The sequence below is a fragment of the Piliocolobus tephrosceles genome, chromosome 13 (genome assembly GCF_002776525.5).
Source record: "Piliocolobus tephrosceles isolate RC106 chromosome 13, ASM277652v3, whole genome shotgun sequence".
NCBI lineage: Eukaryota > Metazoa > Chordata > Mammalia > Primates > Cercopithecidae > Piliocolobus > Piliocolobus tephrosceles.
In genome coordinates, this window is record NC_045446.1 from 15094954 (window position 1) to 15106640 (window position 11687).

Consider the following 11687-nt stretch of genomic DNA (forward strand, 5'->3'; position numbering starts at 1 on the left):
TTTCATCCTGTATAAGGGAGGAGGCACTCACATGGCCAGGATTCTCTCTGACATTCTTGTGTCCAAGCTAGAAGGAAAGTGTCTAGTTCTCTGAGGCTTCCCCCTTCAGCAACTCCACTGCCTTCATGACACTCCCCACATCAGCCCTCCAAGTTTCTTCCAGATATTCAGACCAAATATGAGGTCACTCTCATGATCAGCCCTAACACGAAGGTCCCAGCTATGGGGCTCCAGCAATTTTAGGGAGTTTTAGGAACAGGGATGAGGAGCTTCCAGTCTCTGTTCCTCTCCACAGGTATGCACCTGCCTCCTGCACTAAGCCCACTCAGGCTGCCAGCTAGCAAGTCTCAAACTCTCATGAGGGTAGAAATCAAGCGCAGATCCTGTGAAAACATAGATCTGACTCAGTATGTCTGCAGCGAAACCAGATTCCGCATTTTTTTTTTTTTTTTTTTTTTTTTTTTTTTTTGAGACAGAGTCTTGCTCTGTCGCCCAGGCTGGAGTACAGTGGCACGATCTTGGCTCACCGCAAGCTCCACCTCCCGGGTTCACGCCATTCTCCTGCCTCAGCCTCCACAGTACCTGGGACTACAGGCACTTGCCGCCATGCCCAGCTAATTTTTTTGTATTTTTAGTACAGACGGGGTTTCACCGTGTTAACCAGGATGGTCTCGATCTCCTAACCTCGTAATCTGCCCGCCTCAGCCTCCCAAAGGGCTGGGATTACAGACGTGAGCAACTGCGCCCAGCCTGAAGCACCTAGCGATGTCAATGTTGCTGGTGTACAGCACTTAATTACTGACATGGAAAGATCTCCAAGACATGTTGTTAATTTTTTTAAAAAAAAAAGCAAGGTGCAGAACAATGTATATAGTTTGTTACCATTTGTATCTCAATGCCATTGAATCTTTTCAAAGGTAGAGAGGAATAGATACGTATACGTATTGCTTTTATCACCAATAACTAACAGTGGAAAGATACATGAGAAACTGGTAGCTTCCAGGAAGAGAGCTGGGTGGCTGAGGAAGCAAAGGGAGGTGGGAGAAGGACTTATTTTCACGCCATAGAAACATATTTCCCACTTAAAAAATCAAAAACTAAAATTGAAACATAATTCTCTTGTTCATTCTGTGTTTCCAGACACTCGAAATACCAATGAAATAGATTCATCCAACATATATTTTTGAGTACCCTCTTGGTGAGATGCTGGGAGAGTTACTTCTTCAAAGAGGGATTAGAATAGCACTGACCCAAAGAGCATATGCTCAGAAGCTGGAGTCTCTGAGGGTTTCTGATTTCTCTCAAGGGATCCAACCAAGAGACCTGCCACTGAAGGAAAGAATTGCCAGCCTGAGTTCTCTCCAGCTCGAAGAAATTCTGCACACATGGGTCGGGTGGCCTCATAAAGGCAGGGTCAGTGGTAAGAGCCTAAGAGGCTTCCACACATGGATCACTGAACTGGAGTCTGTGACTGGGAACTTAATGTGGAAGAACGATGACTTCCCCTAAAACATCTTCTTGTAAGGACTCATACTTCACTCAGGACATGTTCCCTTCTCCCAGGTTATTTCTGGTTTAAACATCTGACTTTGGCTGACTGATTTACAGCAATTCACCCCATCCACAGTTTCAGTTACTGGTGGTCAATCACGATCTAAAAATATTAAATGGAAATTTCCAGAAATAAACAATTCATTAGTTTTAAATTGAACATGATCCTAAATAGTGTGATGGAATCTTGTCTGTCCCACTCCCATCCTGCCCAGGATATTAATCATTCCTTCATACAGCATATCCACAGGTGTATATACCACCTGCTCATTGGTCAATTACTAGCTGTCTTGGTTATCAGATCGACTATCACAGTATCCCAGTGCTTGAGTTAAAATAACACTAATTTTGCTTAATAATGCCCCCAAGCAAGATATGACGCTGTCTTACAGAGGGTGGAAAGGCAGACTTTTCAAGGTAGAGCCAATATAACTTTTTGAGAGATTTAATGAGGAGTGAGATAAAAAGGAGTCAAAAATGGCTTAGAAGTTTTTGGCCAAAACAACTGAAAAAATTACCTTGTCATTCCTGAGTGAAGAAGACTTTCATATCTAACTGATAATTCATTTATACTCATTCATTGACACCAGGCACTGTGACAGGTACTAGAACACATATTCTCAAGATATTAAATACCTCTTCTCCTTCTAGGAGTAAGAAAATGCAATAGAAAAGATGAATAGGCATTTTTAATGTTAAAATGCAGCACCATTAATTCCACTAAAGACCCGTCTATGAAATTAAGGGGAGAGAGAACAGTGACAGAGCTCTTAACCGGATTTGGAAAGAGCAAAAGATATTCTATTAATAAAAAGAAAACATAGACTACGGAAAGGCATAGACCATTGTCTTTTCAGAGAAGAAAGTTGTTAAGAATTGCTAGAGGGGCCAGGCGCGGTGGCTCAAGCCTGTAATCCCAGCACTTTGGGAGGCCGAGACGGGCGGATCATGAGGTCAGGAGACTGAGACCATCCTGGCGAACATGGTGAAACCCCGTCTCTACTAAAAAAATACAAAAACCTAGCTGGGCGAGGTGGCAGGCGCCTGTAGTCCCAGCTTCTCGGGAGGCTGAGGCAGGAGAATGGCGTGAACCCAGGAGGTGGAGCTTGCAGTGAGCTGAGATCCGGCCACTGCACTCCAGCCTGGGCAACAGAAAAAGACTCTGTCTCAAAAAAAAAAAAAAAAAGAATTGCTAGAGGGTAAAATGAGAACAATATGGCATGGACATGTGTCATGGAGGACATCTGGCAGACCAGGGATTTAGACAGCCATGATAGCTAAAATGCAAAGGCAACCCACGTATCCCATGATGAATGAATGGATAAGAAAAATGTGGTGTATTCGTATAGCAGAAGATTAGCCTTAAAAGGATGGAAATTCTGGGCAGGCACAGTGGCTCATGCCTGTAATCCCAGCACTTTGAGAGGCTGAGGGGGGCAGACCACCTGAGGTCAGGAGTTCAAGACCAGCCTGGCCAATATAGCAAAAACCAACCCCTACTAAAAATACAAAAAAATAAAAATAAAATAGCCGGGTGTGGTGATGGGCGCCTGTAATCCCAGCTACTCAGGAGGCTGAGACCAGAGAATCACTTGAACCCAGGGGCAGAGGCTGCAGTGAGCCAACATCACGCCATTGCACTCCAGGCTGGGCAACAAGAGCAAAACTCCTTCTCGAAGAAAAAAAAAAGGATGAAAATTCTCGCACATGTACAGCATGGATGAACCTTGAGGACATTATGTTCAGTGAAATAAGGCAGTCACACAAAGAAAAATAAATATTGCATAATTCTACTTATGTAAGTTACTTATAGTAGTCAAAATTATTGAGACAGAAAGTAGAACGGTAGTTGCCAGGGACTGGGAAGAAGAGAGAATGGCGACTTGTTGTTTAATAGGTACAGTTTCAGTTTTACAAGATGAAAAGAGTTATGAAGATGTATGATGGTGATATTTGCACAATATTATGAAAAAAATTTTTTAGACATGAGGTCGTGCTATGTTGCCCAGGCTGGTCTTGAACTCCTGGGCTCAAGCAATCCTCCTGCCTCAGCCTCAGGATATTCAGAACTGAAACTTAGCTCTGGGCCAAGTGGATCTAATACACATCTATAGAATCAACAGAATATACACTCTTCTCAGCACCACGTTGCACTTATTCTAAAATTGACCACATAATTGGAAGTAAAACACTCCTCAACAAATGCAAAAGAATGGAAATTATAACAAACAGTCTCTCAGATCAAGTGCAATCAAATTACAAGTCAGGATTAAGAAACTCACTCAAAACCACACAACCACATGGAAACTAAACAACCTGCTCCTGAATGACTACTGGTTAAATAACAAAATTAAGGCAGAAATAAATAAGTTCTTTGAAACCAATGAGAACAAAGAGAAAATGTACCATAATCTTCGGGTTACAGCTAACGCAGTGTTTAGAGGGAAATTTATAGCACTAAATACCCACAGAAGAAAGCAAGAAAGTTCTAAAATCAACACCCTAACATCACAATTAAAAGAACTAGAGAAGTAAGAGCAAACAAATTCAAAAGCTAGCAGAAGACAAGAAATAGCTAAGATCAGAGCAGAACTGAAGGAGATAGGTACAAGAAAAACCCTTCAAAAAACCAGTGAATCCAGGAGCTGGTTTTTTGAAAAGATTAATGAAATAGATGGACCACTAGCCAGACTAATAAAGAAGAAAAGAGAGAAAAATCCAATAGACACAATAAAAAATGATAAAGGGGATATCACCACTGATCCCACAGAAATACAAACTACCATCAGAGAACACTATAACCACCTCTATGCAAATAAACTAGAAAATCTAGAAGAAATGGATAAATTCCTGGACACATACACCCTCCCAAGACTAACCCAGGAAGAAGTCAAATCCCTGAATAGAACAATAACAAGTTCTAAAATTGAGGCAGTAATTAATAGCCTACCAACCAAAAAAAAGCCCAAGACGAGATGGATTCACAGCTAAATTCTACCAGAGGTACAAAAAGGAGCAGGTACCATTCCTTCTGAAACTATTCCAAACAATAGAAAAACAGGGACTCCTCCCTAACTCATTTTATGAAGCCAGCATCATCCTGATACCAAAACCTGGCAGAGATACAAAAAAAACAAGAATATTTCAGGCCAATATCCCTGAAGAATGGCCATACGAGAATCCTCAATAAAATACTGGCAAACCAAATCCAGCACATCAAAAAGCTTATCCTCCATGATCAAGTCGGCTTCATGCCTGGGATGCAAGGCTGGTTCAACATATGCAAATCAATAAACATAATCCATCACATAAACAGAACCAATGACAAAAACCACATGATTATCTCAATAGATGCAGATAAGGCCTCGGATAAAATTCAATGCTCCTTTATACTAAAATCTCTCAGTAAACTAGGTATTGATGGGACGTATCTCAAAATAATAAGAGCTATTTAGGACAAACCAACAGCCAATATCACACTAAATGGGTAAAAGCTAGAAACTGGCACAAGACAAAGATGCCTTCTCTCACCACTCCTATTCAACACAGTATTGGAAGTTCTGGCCAGGGCAATCAGGCAAGAGAAAGAAATAAAGGGTATTCAAATAGGAAGTCAAATTGTCTCTGTTTGCAGATGACATGATTGTATATTTAGAAAACCCCATCATCTCAGCCAAATTCTCCTTAAGCTGATAAGCAACTTCAGCAAAGTCTCATGATACAAAATCAATGGATAAAATCACAAGCTTCCTATATACCAATAATAGACAAACAGAGAGCCAAATCATGAGTGAACTCCCATTCGCAATTGCTACAAAGAGAATAAAATATCTAGGAATACAATTTACAAGGGATGTGAAGGACCTCTTCAAGGAGAACTACAAACCACTGCTCAAGGAAATAAGAGAAGACACAACAAATGGAAAAACATTCCATGCTCGTGAATAGGAAGAATCAATATTGTGAAAATGGCCATACTGCCCAAGGTAATTTATAGATTCGACGCTATCCCCATCAAGCAACCACTGACTTTCTTCACAGAATTAGAAAGATTAAACTACTTTAAATTTCATATGGAACCAAAAAAGAGCCCATATAGCCAAGACAATCCTAACCAGAAAGAACAAAGTTGGAGGCATCACGCTACTGACTTCAAACTATACTACAAGGCTACAGTAACCTAAACAGCATGGTACTGATACCAAAACAGATATATAGACCAATGGAACAGAACAGAGGCCTCAGAAATAATGCCACACAGCTATAACCATCTGATCTTTGACAAACCTGACAAAAACAAGCAATGGGGAAAGATTCCCTATTTAATAAATGGTGTTGGGAAAACTCGCTAGCCATATGCAGAAAACTGAAACTGGACCCCTTCCTTATACTTTATGCAAAAATTAACTCAAGTGGATTAAAGATTTAAATGTAAGACCTAAAACCATAAAAACCCTAGAAGAAAACTTAGGCAATACCATTCAGGACAGAGGCATGAGCAAAGACTTCATGACTAAAACACCAAAAGCAATGGCAACAAAAGACATAATTGACAAATGGGATCTAATTAAACTAAAGAGCTTCTGCACACCAAAAGAAACTATCATCAGAGTGAAAAGGCAACCTACAGAATGGGAGAAAATTTTTGCTATCTATCCGTCTGACAAAAGGCTAATATCCAGAATCTACAAGGAACTTAAACAAATTTGCAAGAAAAATACAAACAACCCCACCAAAAATGAGTGAAGGATATGAACAGATACTTCTCAAAAGAAGACATTTATATAGCCAACAAACCTATGAAAACAAGCTCATCATCACTGGTCATTAGAGAAATGCAAATCAAAACCACAGTGAGATATCATCTCATGCCACTTAGAATGGCAATCATTAAAAAGTCAGGAAACAACAGATGCTGGGGAGGATATGGAGAAATAGGAATGTTTTTACACTATTGGTGGGAGTGTAAATTAGTTCAACCATTGTGGAAGACAGTGTGGCGATTCCTCAAGGATCAAGAACCAGAAATACCATTTGACCCAGCAATGCCATTACTGAGTATATACTCAAAGGATTATAAATCATTCTCCTATAAAGACACATGCACAAGTATGTTTACTGCAGCACTATTCACAATAGCAAAGACTTGGAACCAACCCAAATGCCCATCAATGATACACCGGATAAAGAAAATGTGGCACACATACACCATGGAATACTATGCAGCCATAAAAAAGGATGAGTTCACGTCCATTGCAGGGACATGGATGAAGCTGGAAACCATCATTCTCAGCAAACTAACACAGGAACAGAAAACCAAACACCGCATGTTCTCACTCATAGGTAGGAGTTGAACAACGAGAACACATGGACACAGGGAGGGGAATATCACACATGGGGCCTGTCAGCGGGTGAGGGGCTAGGGGAGGGATAGCATTAGGAGAAATAGCTAATGTAGATGACGGGTTGATGGGTGCAGCAAACCACCATGGCACGTGTATACCTCTGTAACAAACCTGCACATTCTGCCCATGTATCCCAGAATTTAAAGTATAATAAATAAATAAATATAAAACAGTTACAATGGATCCTAGATTCAACCCATCTGTGTAACCAAAAACCACTTGTACTTCTAAAGCCATTGAAATTTAAAAATTTAAATTAAAAAAAGTTGTTGGCCGGATGCGGTAGCTCATGCCTGTAATCCCAGGACTTCGGGAGGCCGAGGCAGGAGGATTACCTGATGTCAGGAGTCTGAGACCAGCCTGACCAACATGGTGAAACCCCGTCTCTACTAAAAATACAAAACAAAATTAGCCAGGCATGGTGGCAGGTGCCTGTGATCCCAACTACTTGGGAGGCTGAGGCAGGAGAATCGCTGGAACCTGGGAGGTGGTGGTTGCAGTGAGTTGAGATCGCACCACTGCACTCCAGCCTGGGTGACAAAGCAAGTCTTTGTCCCAAAAAGAAAAAAAATTGTTACAGTGGTGAACTGAGCACAGGGGCATATACCAGTTAGTCTCAGCTTCTTGCAAGTCTGAGGCAAAAGGATCGCTTGAGCCCAGGAGTTTGAGGCATTTATTATATTTTACGGGAAACAATACTAACATAGACACTATCCGAAGGAAGGCAGAGCACCCTTAACACATAAGCATGAGTGTGACATGATGGGATTGATGTGGGATTTGGGGAGCAGTTCACCACACGGGCATAAATGCAGCTTTTCAGTTGTAGAAGACAGCAAAAGTTACCTTTTTGATGAGGATGTTAGTACTCTTGTTTCACTTCCTCTCATTCATTGTCACATAAAAAAACACACCAGAAGTTTGACCTTGGCGCAGAATCACACCACAGTGATGAGATTCATGCTGCTGGGCCTCAGACTACACAGATTAAAAATCACTTCTCAGCTGGGTGCAGTGGCTGACGCCTGTAATCCCAGCACTTTGGGAGGCCAAGATGAGCAGCTAATTTGAGGTCAGGAGTTCAAGACCAGCCTGGCCAACATGGCAAAACCTCGTCTCTACTAAAACAATACAAAAATTAGCCAGGTATGGTAGTGTGCACCTGTAATCCCAGCTACTCAGGAGGCTGAGGCAGGAGGATAGCTTGAGCCTGGTAGGCGAAGGTTGTAGTGAAGCGAGAGCGTGCCACTGCACGCCAGAGCCTGGTCAAAGAGAGAGAAACACTGTTTCAAAAAAAAAAAAAAAAAGATAACATTCCTCACTCCTCTTTGCTGTCTTCCTGCTGACCTGCTCCATGACTCTGGTGGGCAACCTGGGCATGACAGATCTGATCTGCACCTGCTCTGCCCTCCGCTCCCCCATGTGCTTCCTCCTGAGCGTGTTCTCCTTCCTAGACATCTGCAGTTCCTCCATGTGCACCCCCAGGCTGCTGATCCACTTTCTCACCACTAACCATCCATCTCCTTTGCAGGTAGTGTAGTCTAGATGACCCTCATGACCTTCCATGGCACAGGGGAATGTCTGCTGCTGGCCATTGTGGCCTATGACCGAGTTGTGGCCATTTGCCACCCTTTCCCCAGCATATCATCATGTCCAAGGGGCCTGTGTGCCCAGCTGCTGGTGGTCACCTCTGCTGTGGGGGTGTTCATTTCAGCTATAGACAGGATGCGTTCATCTCACCCTACTGTGGCCTAGCATCGTTGATCATTTCTATGTTCTGTGACATTCCCCACCCCCATGCTGCAACTGGCCTGCTCAGATACCACTGTGGCCAACATGATCCTGTCTGTCACTTCTGCTTTGATCACTGTCCCTACTATCTCAGTCCTCTTGGTCTCTTACGCTTACATCCTGGTTAATCAGTGTGATGAGGTCCCTGGATGCCCAGTGCAAAGCTTTCTCCACCTGTGCCTCCCACCTCACTGTTCTCTGCCTGTTTTATGGGTTTGTGTTCCTTGTATACATTCCACCCAACCCTGAAAGTGCCTCAGCCTATAACAAAATCCTCTTCACCATTGTGACCCCCATGCTGAACCTCCCGGTCTAAGGTCTGAGAAGTAAAGATGTCAAGGTCGTCTGGATGCTGTGGCTGTTGCCTGTAATACCAGAACTTTGGGAGGGCGAGGTGGGAAAATCACAAGACAAAAAAAAAAAAAAAAAAAAAAAAAAAAAAAAAAAAAAAAAGATGTCAAGCCCACTGTATAAGTTAGGGTTCTTAACCTAAGGAGAAAAAGAATATGTTATAAAGGTATCTGGTAGCTTATAAAACACCACAGAAGTGGTCTGTGTAGGCTGCCACCACTCGGAACATCACCTTCAGACCTCCTCCACTGCTGCAGCTCACACTGCTGTCTCAGAACATTCATCACTGGACAACACTACCTACCCTAGCCTCCACCGCACCCTCTGTTGCATCCAACTGCACATCACCTCTAACTGATCTGAACCTTTTCATCATTCCCTCAAGTTCAAGTCCTAGACAGAAGCATCTACCTGGCTGGCAGCACAGTTATTCTGCATCCACTGACCCTGCACCCATACTTCGAGCTGACAGAGCCCTGCGAGGTGGAAATCAGACCTCCTCCTACTCAGAAGAGCGAGCTAGATTCTGTCTTCCTCCTGTCTTGAGAGCTCCAAATACAGAAATAATCATTGAATGCCAAACAGTGAAAATGACATATTTCAACCAGAGTAAACTCCCCTAAAAGGTTCTATAGGGAATATTACCCTTCTGAATACAGAACGTTGGATGTGGCATGGTGTTTGACCACAGGAAGGAGACTATAATCATTTAATGCTGTGAGAAAGAATGAGACCCCCCAACCCCCACCCCCAGGAGCAGCTTTTCATCACTATTACCTACAGCAGTAATGAGCTACAATTTTTACATAAATGGCCAATTTATACAAAATTAAAAAGCTGAAAGCCTGCAAACCTCTATTTAATCAAAACCAAATTACCTTTATGTCTTTAAACAAAACCCTCTTCTATTATAACAGAAATCAATCTTACTAATTTAAAAGGAAGGAGGTGGGATTTATTATGAAACCCAAATGTCAACCGAGGTTCAGTATCTCTTTGAGACTCAAATAAAATGGGCTTGAATTCCATTTTGTGTGTAGCAGAATCCCCACATCCCTGACAACCTGTCTGGAGTCTGAAGTAGCGGTGGGTAGGATGTAGATGGCTTGTGTTTTACCTAGTTCCCTCTGACTCCGAGTGCCTGAATTCACTGAATTACTTTAGCTTATGAACCACCTAGTGAGAAGAGAAAGCACGGGGCTAGGAATGTGGTTGGTATAAAGGGGAAGTGGGAAATAAAATTTTTACCGTCAAGGGTCCTGAAGGGGAGGAGAAAAGGGAGGTTTTGGCAGGTTGGGTTGAACCAGCACAGCTGGGCTTGAGCTCCATGAAGAAGACAAAGAAGCAATTGCATCTTTATGGGGCAAAACCTCTGCCTTCATGTGTAATTTTACAGAGTCGTACTGCTTCATTGCTCATAGATGTCAAGATGAAACATTTTCTTAGAAAACTGAGTAATCCATGGGCGAATCTGTTGATCAGTGCTTCAGAATGACACTGAAATTACCACCTGGCCTTATTTATAGATTTGAGCTAGTTTTTCTTAACATACTAAATATATAGTGGGCTCTGAGCAGTCCCCTATCATCACCATCACCACCCTAATACTCTGTCCCAGACTCAGGAGTTGACAGATTGAAATCTCATCATGAAAACGAGCCATTTGCTTAGCAGACATTTTCCCTTTGAATAATAAATTCCCGTAGGGCCAAAGAGACAAAAAGGACCAAGGAAGAGAAGAGTTTGCAAACTCCTCCTTCATCACCCTGGCAAATGCAGGCTTTGCTTCCTAACCTCACCCATTCCTATTCACACACCACCCCATGGCCCTAGGCAACCCAGTCATAGACTAAGCAGTCAACAGAATTCCCAGACATAGACTAGTGAGTGGCTAAAAAGAATGGAGGATAGACAAAGCAGAGGGATGAGTGCGGGAGCAGTTAAGTTTGCCGAGACAGACAAGACATCCAACTCCTTTGACCCCACACACACCCCATCTCCAAATGGGGCCAGTCCTTTCCACCTGTCTCCCCTCACCTAAAACCATCTTCCACAGAACCTGGTAAGAGTCAGCAGATGGGAGATTAAGTCAAGTGGTACTGCTCTCAAGAGCATTTGAATTACAGTTGCATGTACACTATGTCTTAGATCACCTAGAGCCCACCCAGTACCTGAAGATTGGAAAATTTCCATCAGGTGAAAGTAGGGCTGTGGGGAGGGAGCAGGGGCAGATCCAGCTGCAGATAAGAGACCAGTTTGTGGTCCTGGACTGACCACCAAAGCACTGGGCTACAACAGACCAACAGTGCTGACAAACAGTCAGTATCAAATGCATGCTTATTGTTACCGATGACTGCTGACTCTATCTACTGAGAAAAATTAGTGAACCATCTCAGATCTCAGATCTTCCCTATGTGGGATAGAGACATGATCTCTGAAATTGCTTGTTTATGGATAGAAAGGGGAGTACATTGCTTTGGATCCCTGGATATTAATCTCGTTCTCAAGGGGCTCAAATTCATTTAACCCAATCCTAGAGGCCTTTGGGGTGAGAGGGGTCAGCCCTGGCACTGGGATCTTTAGTGGAGA

The 11687-nt window shown here is 42.7% G+C and overlaps 1 pseudogene; it reads left to right on the plus strand.

Moving 5' to 3' along the window:
- Positions 1-8310: 8310 nt before the first annotated feature.
- Positions 8311-9063, plus strand: LOC111544786 (annotated as a pseudogene).
- Positions 9064-11687: the final 2624 nt, after the last annotated feature.